Below are 15,487 nucleotides of genomic sequence, written 5' to 3'. Positions count from 1 at the left end.
CTAGGGTGCCCCCTCACATACTCCATGTGCTGGTCCCCTCCAGGAGACACAGCCGCGGCTCCCGGTCCCCGAGTCCCAAGCCCAGCCGCGCAGGGTCCCACGTGCCTGAAAGAGCCGCGGTCCCCGCCCCACCCCACCTGGCTCCGTACCCCATGGCCCGGCGGTAAGCAGAAGGGCGGGGCAGACTCTGGGCAGACGCTGGAGCCGTCCGGGACAGATGCCTCCAGTTTGTCACCGGCTTGGGGATGCGGCCTGGCTGTACCGAGGCGGGGTCAGCGTGTCCGAAACGGGTGTTGAGCAGGGAGGGGCGGGAGGCAACTGTCTGGGCTGGGCAGAGGCCATCTGCCTCGCTCACCGGATCAGAGGGTAGGTTTCCAGAGACGCCTAAGTTTTACAAGGTTTGCTTGGTGCTGGCGTAGTTCCTGTCGCTGCCCACTGATGGACCTTTATGCTAAGCAGCCTCCCCTCTGCTGCCGCCCTAGCCCATCTCAGTTCCAGATGGACCTATTCTGGGCCTGCTCAGGGAAGGGTCTTTACCCCTTTCACCACCTCCACCTGTTTTGGCTCTCACTTCACCTAGCCAGCAGGTCCCTGAAGTCCCTGTTCAGTTTGCTCTCTGATCTTGAACTGCCTCAATTCTTCTCTCTGCCCTACTCTGAAGTTCTTCTGTAGTTAAAAACCCTATTTATGCCTCTGCCCTAGCTTGAGAGCAAAAGGAAAGGACACCAGTCATCTCTCAACTGCTGGCCTGTGAATGGATGGGCGCATGAGGGTCTGCACCCTCCATTTCTGGACCAGGAATCTGACGTGTAAGTTCTAGGCCAGTTTTAGTACTGAGAGACCTTAATCTAGCTCCACTCCCACGCAGGGACTCATTTTCTGTGAAATGGAGCCTGCAATTTTTATGATCCTACTTCCACTGTCCATCCTGGGAGTCTTCAGATGGTCAGATGGATGGCAAGCCAGGGGGGCTTGCTCTCTGCCCTAGGCTGTGGGCCTTGTTAACTGTACATCAGCTGACCAGAGCCCTGCTTCCAGCTCCAGGAGGGGCCCAGAAAGGGTGCAGGCTGCAGCTTGTACAGAGTGAGAAGGGTGGACACACAGAGCTATGTGGCTGAGCCTCTCTGCAGCCTCCTGAGGCCTTCACTTAGGAGACAGGAAGGCACCTTGTTTAACCTCTCTGTGAGAGCTGGTGCAGGCAGCTTCCAGAGACTTAGATATCTCTACAGCCACACTTGTGGCTTTAGAGTCCTAGTGTGAGGGAAGTATTTCAGTTATTGAAGCCCCAGCTGATTTGTTTTCCTGGTCTCCCTTTCAGCCACCAGGCCTTCCCTGTTACAGCCACTTCCCTTGGGACCGAGGATTGAGCCAGGCCTCTAGAAGACCCACGGCGTGGCCAGTGGCCAGTCTTGGACTTTGTGCTTGCTCTTGTCCAATTCCTTTACTTCGGGGCCAAAGAAACGACATCCCTGAGGTATATGACATCTGAGCTTTCATGTCAGGTGACCTAGTAATGCCTGAGGGGTAGATGAAAGGTTCAGGAGGACCTCACCGCCTTGTATTCAGACTCCAGTCTTTCCTCACCTTTTCTGTGATTACTTTCTGAGCCGCAGTCTCTCCCTTTCTCTGTTTTTTTCTTTTTTAATTTTTTGTTAGTCTTGTTTTTGATTAGCTAGGATCTCCCTATGTTGGCCAGGCGGGCCTCAAACTCACAGCAGTCCTCCTGTCTCAACCTCTTGGGTGCTGGCATTGTAGGCATGTGTTACTATGACTGGCTCTCGGGCTGCTTTTTTGCACAGTGTCTTGCCTATCACCCCCAGCTTCCAGGTCAGAGGAGTGACGATCCCCTCTCAGAACCTGGGAGACAAGGTTCCCTGACACTCTCCTACATCAGATTTTGTGGATCACCAAACCCAGCAGATTTCCCATGCGCCAGCACTGTTCCCCTTACCATCTTACTCCAACTTGAGCGCCTTAGCTTTCATAGTTTTACTTACTTTATGACTGAAAGAATTAGAACCCATATTGATCCAGCCAGGAAATTGAAGCCCAGTGAGTCACAATAAGTACCATATGGAGGGTAGAATAGTGTGGAGGGTGTCTGCCTGAACCTCGCAGCCAAAGCAGGTTAATGGTAAAGCCCAGAAACTGTAATGTTCCCTGTGAGGTGTGAAGAAGACACATTAGCAGCAGCAGTTCAGGAAGGGACTGGCAAAGCTCCTACCCCGGCTCCCCAGCCCACCTCACATTACAAGGCTTCCTGTCTGTCCAGCTCTGAGCAAGCATTTGCCTCCTGGCAGGCATCCTCATCTTCCCTCTCTAACTTCTCTCATCTCCCCTGAGAAAAGCCTCTGCTCTGAGAATCCACAGTGGGGGTGGTGGGGTGTTGCTGGCCTAGCTTCCAACCTCCAATGCTCTGTCTTTGCTAGAGTGGTGCCTCTGTCTCCCCTCACTGACACTTCCTGCTTCACGCTCTTTTGGGGGCTTCCACTGCCTTCAAGGCAGCCCAGCTCTGCAGCCTCCATTCCAGGTTTTTCCCTCTCTGCTTCCTACCTCCACTTAGCCAGGCAATCTAAAGTCCTGAACTCTCACCCTCCTCACCTCCTGCCGGATGCTGGCCACTCCCTCTGCTCCTTGTGTTTCTCTGTTTGGCCTTCTTCCTCTCAACTCCCAAACATTGATTTTCTTTTAGTTTTCTGAGACAGGGTTTTTCTGTGTAGCCCTGGCTGTCCTAGAACTCCATCTGTAGACCAGGCTGGCCTCGAACTCACAAATATCCACCTGCCACTGCCTCCAGAGTGCTGGGATTACAGTCGTGCCTGGCCCAAACATGATCTTCTAAGACCTCCCCCAGATATGGTACCTTTCAGCACACGGTCACTAACCCCTGCCCCTTACCATGGGGTCTCTTTGAAGGTGGATGTGCCTGTCACATGATCAGTCAGTCTCCAGAAGGACTCTATAGCTCATCTTCTTTGTGCTGGCTATCGGGTTAAAGTATCTTGATCCTCACCAGGACTCTGTGAGTCAGGCGTTAGCATTCCCATAGCACATTTAGGGAAACCAAGGCTCATACAGCAAGTATATTGTGGACCTAACCCTGGAGCTGTATGTGCTGAAGAGAGTTCTTAGATCATGGCTGGGCCCTGATGTTGGGGCCTACCCTGGCAGCTCCCCTATGCAGAGCTGGGTAATCCAGCTCGTCTTACTGGCTTTTGAGATGGCTGCGTGAGTCTCAATGATCCTTTCTCCTAACCTTATTCTTTTCCCCCCTCCCTCCTACCTTTGAGACTGTGCTCCTCAAGTTTCCCTGACCAGGTCCAGGGCTTGAAAGGCAAATGAAGCTTGAGAGCTCTGGCTGTTGGCTCACCAGGAGTCAGGCACTCCAGAGAAACAAAGGCCCTTTCCACCTGCCCTAAAGCAAGATCATATACATAATTTGTAAGGTCCTGTACAAAATTAAAATGTGGACCTGTGTTAAAAAAAAAAAAGCTATTAAAATTTTAAGCTGGTGGCAGAAGTATTAAGTACTGGGTCAGACATGGTGACACATACCTTTAATTAGGAGGCAGAAGCAGGTGGAGCTCTGTGAATTCAAGGCCAGCCTGGTTTAGATAGTGAGTTCCAGAGCAGCCAGTGCTGCATTTAATACAGAGACCCTGTCTCAGAATAAACAGGCACTAATGGTACAGCTCTTTCACCTAGGAAGCCAGCCCTGCCCTCAGGCCTTTCTTTTGTCATCTGTCAAATGGGCTGATGGTAGCCATCTAGCCAGGCAAGGTAAGGGAGGAGACATGATTAGGAGGTTCAATGAAGAGTATGAGTCTTCGTGGACCTCACTTTTTACTGTATTATGTATACAGGTGCACATGGAGGCGTGTACACATGTGTATGCTTGCACATGGAGGACTAAGAACACCCCAGGTGTCATCCTCAGGGTTCTCCCACTGACCTGGAGATCACCAATTAGGCTGCATTGGATATCCAGTGAGCCCAACAGATCTTGCCTCACTAGCCCTGAGATCACAAGCATGTGTCACCATGCCCAGCATGTTCACATGGATTCAGGGGATCAAATCCAGGTCGTCATGCTTGCAAAGCAAACACTGTATGAACTGAACTCATGGACATAGGACATTTTGGTGGATAAATTCTTGACAAGAATTTGATTCTTTTTAAAAGTTTATTTTATTTTATGTGTGTGTGTTTGTGTGTTTTGACTCCACATATGTGTGTATACTACATGTATGTCTGGTGGATGTCAGAAGACAGCATCAGGGCCCCTGGGACTTGGTTAGATGGTCGTAAGCTCCCATATGGGTTCTAGGAAGCAAACCTGGGTCTCTTGAAAGAGTATCAGTACCTCTTGATTCTTTTGATTTAAAGAAAAAAGCTTTTATTTTTAGGTGTGTGTGTGTGTGTGTGTGTGTGTGTGTGTGTGTGTGTGTGTGTGTGTGACACATGCAAATGCATGCACTAAAGTGCAGTGCCTTCAGAGGCCGGAAGAAGGTTTCCGATGCCCTAGAGCTGGTGTTACAGGTGGTTGTGAAACCTGACGGGGATCCTGGGAACCAAACTCAGGTCCTCTGGAAAAACAGCAAGCATTCACAACCACTGAGCCATCTCTCCAGCCCCAACAATTTTATTCTCCTTTTAAAGCACTCAACCTGTGTTAGAAAAGCAAGTCACTTTATCAGTGTTGTACAGGGACTCAGAGGGAAGCCAAGACCAGAGAGGCGGAGGGGAGACTGGGGAATTGACAGAGAGACTGGCAGAGATGGAGGAGGCTGCTCAAGACAAAGATAGTGATTGTGTAGACACAAAGACAGGACCATAGAGGCCTTGTGGGGGCTGGGCTGAAATCATGATGAAGCATAGTGAAGCTATACACAGTAACCAGGGAGCTGCCAAGAGCTACCTCCTAGTCCTTCCCTAGTTGGGATGGGGTGAAGGGTGGCATGCAGGAGCCAGAAAATGGTCAGTAATGGGAATGAGATCTGGGGCTGGGCCCCTAACACCCTGTTCCAGGCCCCCAGACCCAGTCTTTCAGTAGGGTAGACTGCCCCAGCTCCTCTCTGGCAGTGTGCCCCATGCTACTCACTGCATGCTCTCCTATCTCATTAAGGGCAGTGCCAATCTCATAATCTGGGTTTTGTACTCCCCATCACCCCAAAGCATACAAACATAGTCCCTTAGTGTACCCTTCAAAACCTTGTGTGACTTTTCCTTGATGCCCTTCCCCAGCCACCCACTCCACTCCTCATCGACCTCCCACACCACTGTCACATGAGGCAGCCCACCATTGTCCACACCTCAGTGCTTTTACACACACAGCCTGTGCTTGTGTCTGCTTTTCCTGTCCTGCAGTGTTCTACCCCGGCTGAAATCCTCCAGCAGTCAGCGCTCCTCCATCTCCACAGGTGGGTTTAACCTACCCATTAACACACCCATCCATCCAAACCACAAATGCTGGATTTACCCACTGTCTCCAAGGGCTCCCCCCATGCTGACTGGTGCAGTTAGTTGTTAGTTGTTTGCATCCACAAAGCCCTACATTGGAACTGAATCTTACAGGGTGGGGACTGCACCGGTCTGGCTGTGGAAAGCAAGCGGCAGAGGCAAGAGAACAGGGAGCAGTGATACCTGCTCCAAGCTCCTGCAGACACTTCCTGACTCATTTTGATTCCTGAGTTCCAATGACAAGGGATCCAGAGCAACAGGGTTATTATCCAGCAAGAAGATTAATAGACTCCCAAGGTACCTGGGTGTGGCGGCACACACCTGTAATCCCATCATGGGAAGTAAGAAAATGCAAATTTGAGGCTGGTCTGACTAGAGAGAGAGACCCCTGTCTGAAAATGAACAAAACGGGTTGGAAAGATGGCTCAGATGCTCTTCCAGAGGACCCAAGTTTGGTTGCCAGTACCCACAACCACCTGAAACTCCAGGTCCAGTGGTTCCAACTCTCTTCTGGTCTCCAAGTACATCACGCATGTACATGGTGCACAGACATACATGGCAGCAAAACACTCATACTCATAAAATAAGAAAAATAAAATTTAAACAGCAAACAAAACTTTCCTAAGTTTGTTTGCCAGAACTATTGATTTACCAAGAAACGCCTTGGACTCCGTGATTTCTTCCTCATTACTTTGAAGTAGCTTTCATTAGTTGGTTTTAGTTTTATTTCCTGTTCACTTTCTATGAGTTTGTTGAAGTGAATGCTTATTGCTTATATTCATCTACTTATGTACTTATTTATTGAAACTGGAGTTATTCTGTCGTCCTGATCAACACAGAATTGGTAATGTAGACCAGGCAGGCCTCACACTTGCAGCACTCCTGCTTGTTTCCTGAATGCTAAGGTTAGATGTGTAAGCCACCATGTCTGCCTCCTATTTTATTATCATTCTTTTCAAATATTAAGTGTTTTTCCTTCTAAATTCAGTTTTGCTCTCTCTCTCTCTCTCTCTCTCTCTCTCTCTCTCTCTCTCTCTCTCACACACACACACACACACACACTCACACACACACACACACACTTTTAATATTATTTTACAACCAGTTAGTGATTGAATTTTAACTTTTAAAATATTTTTATCCATTTATTTGTGTGTGTGTTCATGTTTGCATGTGAGGGTACATGTGTTAGCATACATGTAGGGGCCCAAGGGTGATGGGAGAAGTCATCCTCTGTAGCTCTCCCACCTTATTCTTGAAGCTGTATCTCTCAATCAAACCCAGAGCTTGTGTACTGGTTAATCTCAATAACCTTGCTCTGGGAATCCCTTGTCCACCTTCCATGACTGGGATTGCATATGGATGGGCTCCTATGCCCATGTGGAATTTCCATGGGCTCTGAGGTACTGATCCTCATGCTGGGATGGTAGCCCTTTCAGCACTCAGGCATTTTAATTTACTCTTTAACTCAAATGAATGGAGTGGCCTATACCTACAAGCCCAGCACTTGATAGTCTAAGGCAGGTGATTGGAATGGCTCAGGCCAGCCTGGGCTATGAAATGAGTCTATCTCAACATTTAAACAAACAAATTCAACTCTCAGCCAGGAGTGATGGTGTGTGCCTGTGATCTCAGCACTTGTGTGGGGGAAGCAAGAGGATCAGAAGTTCAAGGCCAGCCTGGCCTACAGAAGGCCCTGTTTCAAAATAAAGACAAACTCTTTTCAGAATGTTAAGGTGTGAAAGACATTGTTATTAGTTTGCTTAAGTGCATTTATTTTTAGGCAACCTGTAAGACATGTTGGGACTTGTTATTGTTGTTGTTGTTGATTTGTTGGTTTGAAGCAGGGTCTTCTGTAGCTCAGTGTAGCTTTAAACTCCATATGTAGCTGAGGTTGACCTTCAACTCTGATCCTCTTGTTTTCTGTCTCCTGAGTGCTGGGATTACAGGTGTGCACTGTCATGTTCATTTGTTTGTTTTTATTTGATTCCTTCTAAAAAACAATGTCTCTGGGCAAGAGAGATGGCTCCATGGTTAAGAGCACTTACTTCCCAGCACCCTCATGGAGACTCACAACTGCCTGTAACTCTAGTTTCATGGGATCCAACACCCTCTTTGGATTTGCACAGGCCCTGTGGGCATGTTATACACATATACAAATGTGGGCACACAAGCAGGTGCATGCGTGTCCATGCTTGCATGCACACACACACACACACACACACACACACACACACACACACACACACACACCCATGCTCACTCACAAAATAAATAATAAACAACTTAAACAATTCCTCTATTCTAAATAAATGAGTTCAGATGTCTTAGGCCACACTTAAGTCCTTACATTGCATGGATATGAAAGCAGTAGTAAGTCATGACCTCATGTGATATGACCTGACACAGTTTGGACCTGCCCAAAATGAGGATAGGATGGACAATCAGATGCCAAGACTGGATCCCAGAGTAAATGTATCTTATCTAATTGCTGTTTTTGCAGCAAAGTCAAACAAAGACATAAATAGAAACCCAGGGCTTATCCACAACTGGGAATTAAAAATACATGTGCAAAGCCAGGCATAGTGGAGCACACTTTTAATCCTAGCACTCTGGAGGCAGAGGCAGGCAGATCTCTGTGAGTTCGAGGCTAGCCTGGTATACAGAGTGAGTTCCAGGACAGCCAGAGATGCACAGTGAGACCCTCTCTTGACACAAACAAACAAATAAACAACAAAAACCCTAACAGCTGCAAACACATCCTTTTAACATAGCCTTCTAAAAACCTGCCTTGCCCTAGTAGTCACAGCTGTCCAGTGAGCTGGCCATGCCTGAGCTTAGACACTAGCCAGTCAGGATTGGACTCTGTAAGTGTGGACCCCTTTTCGTCAGACGGGTCATGGATGGACGTCTTTGGTGAAAGCTCTTCCTTTGTTAGATACTCCTTGCACTTTGGTGAGACACAGCTCTGTCTGGTCCTTGGTCATAGTCTGGTCACCTAGATGTCTTAAGAAAAGCTTTGCCCCTTTGAATCCAGACTCACTTCTGGACTCAAGAACAAGGCTCTGGTGACAGATCCAAAGTAACTGTTCATTTTCTTAACATTTGTCCCCCCTCCCCCACAGGGTTTCCCTATGTGGTCCTGGCTGTTCTACGTACTCTGCTGTCCAAGCTGATCCTCCTGCCTCCTGAGTGCTGAGATTAAGACCTGTGTCAGCACCACCCGGCTAACAGTTTTCTTTTCTTTTTGTTGTTCTTAAATTTATTTATGTGTGTGTGTGCCTGTGTGAATGTGAGCACATGTGCGTGCAGATGCCCTAGGATTCCAGAAGAAGGCATCAAATCTCCTGGAGCTAGAGTTATATATGGTCATGAGCCATTTGATGTGGGGGCTAGGAATTGAACTCAGGCCCTCTGCAAGAGAAACGCAAAGGGCTAGAAAGATGGCTCAGCACTTAAGAGTGCTTGATGCTTTTCCAGAAGGCGTGGACCCAAGTTCAACACTCAGCACCCACATTGGTGACTATCTCCAGCTCTATGGGATCCGACACCTTCTAGTCTCCATGGAGTGCCCCACACATGTGTCAGACACACACAGACATACCCACCATGGCACATGGAGGTCAGGTGACAGCTTGCAGGAACTGGTTTCTCTCCTCATGTGGGCTCCAGGGATTGTACTCAGGTACTCAGACTTGGTGGCAAGCATCCTTACCTGAGCCTCCTTGCCTACCTGACTCAACCATCACATAATTGAGGCTTCTTTGGCAAAGCTGATCCCCTGCAGTTATGGTCCCTCACTCTATCAACCCCGATGATTATTGCTCTTAGGGAACTTGGGCAGAGGAGTTTCCACCCACGATTGAGTTGCACAGTTGCACCTTGCCCTCTGTCCTACTCATCATCTTGCCTTTCCTCCTCTTCAAGCATAGCCTGCCCATGATAGCCTGTCCCTCTTCTTGTAAATGTTCAAGAACATCTTGAACCCAATAAAGTCAAAATAGATGATCATATTGGACGTTGGTGGCTGGAAGATGCCCAGGATGCTGGGGGCATGGTGGGGTTTGGTAGAAATATTGTTTAGATGTGTTGTGATGTTCTAGTTTTTCTATAGGTATGTAGGGAAAGAGGGTTAAATTAAAGTTTGCAAAGAAGCCTTTTTTTTTTTTTTTTTGAGACAGCGTCTCTCTCTCTATACTTCCACATAGCCCTGGCTTTCCTGGAACTCACTGTGTGGGGCAGGTTGGTCTTGAACTCTACCTTCCAGGTGCTAGGATTAAAAGCATGCACCACCACACCCAGCTTCAAAGATCTTTTTAGACTAGGGATTGAACCCAGGGATTAGCATGCTCTAGGTCCATGTTTTTTCCTCTGAGCCATATCTCTAGCCCCTGTGAAGGATTAAGTCTACAGTTTGCATATACTTTAGTCTTTAGAACTTTTTCTTAGTGTGATCTATGGATACTTTATTCATTTTTACCTTCTTTACTATTATTGTGTGTTGTGTATACAACAGGGACAGTCTGGGAGGTCAGAGGACAACTCTCAGGACCTAGTTCTTCCTATCCACCGTGGCCTCTGGGGATCCAGCTCAGGTCTTCAGGCTTGCACAGCAAGCATTTACCTGCTGAGTCATCTCGAAGGTCCTGTTCCATTGACTCTGTGTGTGTGTGTGTGTGTGTGTGTGTGTGTGTGTGTGTGTGTTTTTTAGTAGGTTCTATTTCTTGTTGTTTTACTAGTATAGATCTAAAACACACACAAGAAGCATACACATAACTTTAGGCCAATATATGTCCATATTTATTCTTAACCTTTGTGCCTATCCTATTTTCTTTTCATTGTTGTGGTGCTCTATATTTACTATATAGATGTTCTCTCTCTCTCTCTCTCTCTCTCTCTCTCTCTCTCTCTCTCTCTCTCTCTCTCTGTGTGTGTGTGTGTGTGTGTGTGTGTGTGTGTGTGTGTGTCTATATACATGTGACTATGCATGTGCATACAGGAGCCTTTGGAGCCCAGAAAAGGGAGATGGATTCCCTGGAGCTGGAGTTACAGGCGTTGTGAGTCATGCCATGTAGGTGCTGGGAAGCAAGATCCAGTCTTCTGCAAGAGCAGCAAGTGCTGAAGCCATTTCTCTAACCCCGTGTACGTGCGTGCGTGCGTGCGTGCGTGCGTGCGTGCGTGCGTGCGTGCGTGTGTGTGTGTGTGTGTGTTAGCTAGTCTCACATGAGTTCAAGGTTCAAGCTGGCCTTGAACTCCTGATCCTCCTGAGTCTACCTCCTAAGTGCTGGTATTGCCAGTGGGTGCCAACTACTGTCACAATTATTGTTTTTAAGTCACTATTGATTGACATTCTCTACTTTATTCCATTTGCTTTGTCCGTGCTTTGTCACATAAACTTTTTATGCCATTTAACTTGTTTCTTTACATTTTGAATAAGGAGTTGGGAGAAGGCTCAGTGGTTAAGAGCACTTGTTCTTGTAGAGGAACCTAGTTTGGTTCCCAGCATTCACATGGTGTCTCACAACCATTCATAACTCTAGTTCCAGGAGATCTGATGCCCTCTTCTGATTCCCTTGGTACCACGCATGCACATGGTGCACATACATACATACAGGCAAAATGCCCATCTACACAGATCTAATTTTAAAATAAAATAAAATTTTGAATGGGGGCTGGAGATGGGCCAGTGGTTAAGAGTACTCATTGTTCTTCCAAAGGACCCAAGTTTAGTTCTAAGCACCCATATCAGGCAACCCACAAACACCTCTAACTTCAGCTCCAGGGGAATTTGATGCCTCTGGTCTCTCTGGCCACCTTCACACACATACACATACCCACCCATACAGACAAATACATGGGCATATAATTTAAAGTAATAAACATAAGTTTTCAAACATAAAAATTCGAATGAGTAATATATTTCTACGGTCCAAAGTTTTGTTTTATATATTTTTATTTTTCTGGAACTCACCAGGTAACTGAAAATGACCTTGAACTTATGAGCCTCCTGCCTTCACCTTTCAAGTTCTAGGATTATAGGCACGCACCACAATGCCTCATTTATTCTGTACTGGGGATCAAACTCAGAGCTTCATGTGCACAAGGCAAGCACTCTACCAACTGAGCTACAGCTTCATCCCACACCCATAGTCCCCACTACACTTGCTGAGACACAGGCTTGAAGTCCTCTTGTCTCTGCCTCCCTAGCGCTGAGATTTTCCACCATGTATTGCCATGCCTGGCAACAGTGTGTTTTAAAGATCTACCCAAATCTATATATTGGGGCATCCGCTGTAGAGCTGCATCATCACGTATTTAACTATGTATTAATCGATATTTTTTTCTAATACAAACAATGCTGTGATGAGAAACGGTATACATACTTTTTGCTCAAGTGCCAACACATACAGAAAAAATTCATTGCAATGCTGTTTCTAGATCAAAATGTTTGTGCACTTTTAGACTTGTTGCTTCTCCTCAGCAGGCAGAGAGTCCTCATGTCCTCACTGGCACTGTGATCTAGAACTACTGGATTCTTACAATCTGATAGGTGGAAAAGCAAGTCTCCAGGTAGTTTTCATTTGCATTTATCTCATTTTGGGTACATCTTTTCCTAACAAAAGAATCTGTTAAGGTGTCCTTTTTCATTATATCTGCAGATATCTTTATATCTGGCTGCTGGTTCTTTCATATCTTAGGAAGATTATCCCTGTGTCTGTCAACTGAATTGAAAATCATTTCCCTCAGTTTGTCACTTGTCTTGACACCTTACTCAGGATTTGTAGAATTTATTTTCCCTGGTGTCTTAGTCACTGTTCTATTGCTGTGAAGAGACACCATGATCAAGCCAACTCTTATAAAAGAAAGCATTTAATAGGGGGCTTATTTATAGTTTCTGTAGCTTAGTTTAGTCCATTATCATCATGGCAGCACACATGCCTATAGAGTAGTAGCTGAGAGCTACATCTTTATTCGCAGGCCAAGAGAGAAAGCAACTAAGTCTGACATGTTCTTTTGAAAACCTCAAAGCCCACCCCTGGTGACACCCTTCCTCCCACAAGGCCACACCTGCATCAACAAGGCCACTTCTCTTAGTCCTTTCAAATAGTTTCACTCCCTCATGACTCAGCATTCAAATGTATGAGCTTATGGGGGCCATTCCCATTCAAACTGTCCCTAGTTTACATTTCTTAATTTGCTCCTTTATAATTTCGGGAATTTGAGCCATAATCAGAAATGTCTTTGGACTCCAGAATGTCTGATCCCTTATGCTCTTGGAGTCTTGTAGCGCTGGGCATTGAATCCAGAGCTTCATCCATGTTAGACAAGCACTTAACTGTGGAGCCAGCGCCTCTATCCCCATGTTTTCTTAATATCCTTTCATACATTTTTACATATATAGTTAACATAGTTGGATATTATATTATTAAAATATTTCTTCCAAGGAGTATACTGGGTAGTTGCACTTAAAAAAACAAAAACAACAACAACAACAACAACAAAAAACAGGGTCTCATGTGGCTCAGGCTGGTCTTGAACATCCAACCTAGCTAAGAATGATCTTGAGTTTCTGACCCTTCTGTCTGTGCCTCCCAAGGGTGGGAATGAAAAGGTTATGCTTGAATTTTTTCTCAAGCCTGGGAATGTGTGAATACATGGTTATGGTGGAACAAATCTGTCATTCCAGGTGCTTACAATACCAAATCAGGAAGATCTCAAGTTCAAGTCCAGCCTGGTCAACTTAGAGAAACCCTGTCTCAAAACAAACAAACCATAAGACTGTCATCTCTGCCCTCACTTATGTGTGTTTATTTCATATTTGATGTGGTCTCTTTCATTTCACTATTTTGCTTACTTATTGCTTTGGTTTTTTTTTTTTTATTACTGTTCTTTGCTGTGCATTCTAGATTCTTCATACTTCTATCTTCTTCTTCTTTTTTTTTTTTTTTCAAGACAGGGTTTCTCTGTGTAGCCTTGGCTGTCCTGGAACTCACTCTGTAGACCAGGCTGGCCTCAAACTCAGAGATTCACCTGCCTCTGCCTCCCGAGTGCTGGCATTAAAGACGTGCACCACCACCACCTGGCTTTTTATCTTATCTTATATAACGATTTGGAAAGTAGAAATCTAGTCTGTAATTACACAAATCTTCAGATTAGTCAAGCACATATATTGAAATTCCTATTATCAAATTGTGAAGTCAATACCACTGTGTCAGCTGCTTTCCAAAAATCTGTTCTTGCCCAGCTTTCAGATGAGGAAACTAGAATTCAGGTATGTTAAGTCGCTTGAAACCTATAAGATCTACAGATTCCCCTCTGGATGGGGAGAAGTTTTGCAGGCTTAAATTAAGCCAGCCAGGGCCAGTGGGAGTGGAGGAAATCTCAGGGAGACTGAGGAGGGGTGAATTTCTCAAAGTAAAGTCCCCAGGGCCTTGCAGCTCTTGATACCAACCCTGGGAGCGTTGCCAATCTGATATGTGCAAAATCCTGTCTCCCTGGAGCTGTGGTTTGCACTGCTCTTTGGAGTGAGCTCCAGCATCTTTTCATACATTTGGGGGCCATTCTCATTCCCATATCTGTGAGCATTCTGTTTCCCTCTTGGGAAGTCCCAGCAAATAACCACATCAAAGCTCCCTGGACTGTTTGTTTGCAGAATGACAAATGATTCTGAGGGGTTTATTCTGTCTCTTACAAAATCATTTCCTGGATAATGAACTTTTCTTCAGAACGATTTTCTTCTTCCTTGTGCTGTGAAATCTTTTCCAAGTCCCTATTGTAATTTTTGTTCACCCTTTCTTGATCAGGAGGAAATAAAGCTCGACCGGGCCCCACCTCTTGACCCTCTCAACTCTGTGCTGTGTTGCTTAATAACGGTCGATGTCTCAATTCCACCATTAGACAGTGTAGACACAGAAAGAGAGAAGTTGATGGGGTAGATTAGAGGAATTGCCATCATCACTAGCATCATAATAGCTGGCACTTAAGCAGCACTATGTGTGAATTCACTCATTAATAATATGTATGCATATATGAATACTCCAAACATACATGAACTACATTTACATACATAACAAATTTTCGAGATCATGATCTCCATGTGACAGATGACAAAGTGAGATAGAGAGAAGTTATGTAATTTGTCCGAGATCACACATATAATAACTGATTGAGTTAGAATTCTATGGTATCTGGCCTCAGACGCCACAGTCTTTTCCTCTCTGACTTGGAAGATCAATCTATGTATTAATGTCTGGTCAAAAGCCTGTGTGTTCAGTGCTGCTGTGGGGTCCCTGGAACAGAAGTATGCACTGACAATTGACCTGTTTTCTCTACCATAGGGCCAGTGATTGTCTTCTCCTTAATTCACTCAGCCCTCTGATTCTTTCCTTCAACAAATATCAATTGAGTGGTTACATGGGACATGTGCTACACTAGATCTCTGGGATACCAAGATGAACCTGGTATGGTCCTGGTCCTTAAGTACCTGATGTGCAAGGGGACAGGAGAAAAGACACAGAGTGACACAGGGAGGAGCAGGCAGTGTGTTATCCCCATCTGTGTCTAGTCAGCAATTTCCCCCTCGTACTTTGCCCTGGGCTCTTCTCTTATCTACAGTTTATGTAACACCACTGCAAGCTTTTGTGTTTTTTCCTGTCTTCCTTCACCTCTCCAGTGGGTATCCAGATTGGGGCTGATAAATGATGTATTTGTCATCCTTGGTGAGAGGCAGGGAGCCAGAGGAGGAAGGCGTCTGCATAGACAGTGGGCACTTTAGAATAAATGCTCTGACTGAAGTGTGGAGTTAAATGGAAGGGAGGTGATGTGGAAGGTTGCCTGGTCAGACTGCTCAGTAGTCCAGGTAGAATGTGGGAGCTGAGGAAAGACTGCCACCAGGGAGGGAAGATAGCTATGGATTTTAAGGTTGTGGAATTGAAGGGTTTACTAGCTCAGTCAGCAACACTGGATGAGCATCTAGGTGTCAGGCACTGTGCCAACTGATGGCTGATGGAAATTCATCAGAAGCTAG

General features: G+C 46.0%; 1 long non-coding RNA gene across 2 annotated transcripts; it reads left to right on the top strand.

Moving 5' to 3' along the window:
• The first annotated feature begins 28 nt into the window (after positions 1-28).
• LOC103160632 lies at positions 29-4,169 on the top strand. 2 transcript variants are annotated; one of them, XR_003483850.2, is made up of 4 exons: positions 29-163; positions 703-809; positions 1,319-1,474; positions 3,864-4,169. It is a non-coding gene; the product is annotated as an uncharacterized LOC103160632 (long non-coding RNA). The 2 variants fall into 2 exon arrangements; XR_003483849.1 differs by lacking the exon at positions 29-163 and adding an exon at positions 235-366.
• The last annotated feature ends 11,318 nt before the right edge of the window (positions 4,170-15,487 follow it).

This window comes from Cricetulus griseus, chromosome 3 (assembly GCF_003668045.3).
Source record: "Cricetulus griseus strain 17A/GY chromosome 3, alternate assembly CriGri-PICRH-1.0, whole genome shotgun sequence".
Taxonomy (NCBI): domain Eukaryota; kingdom Metazoa; phylum Chordata; class Mammalia; order Rodentia; family Cricetidae; genus Cricetulus; species Cricetulus griseus.
Note: the sequence above shows the minus strand (reverse complement) of the source record. Positions and strands in the feature narration are given on the sequence as shown.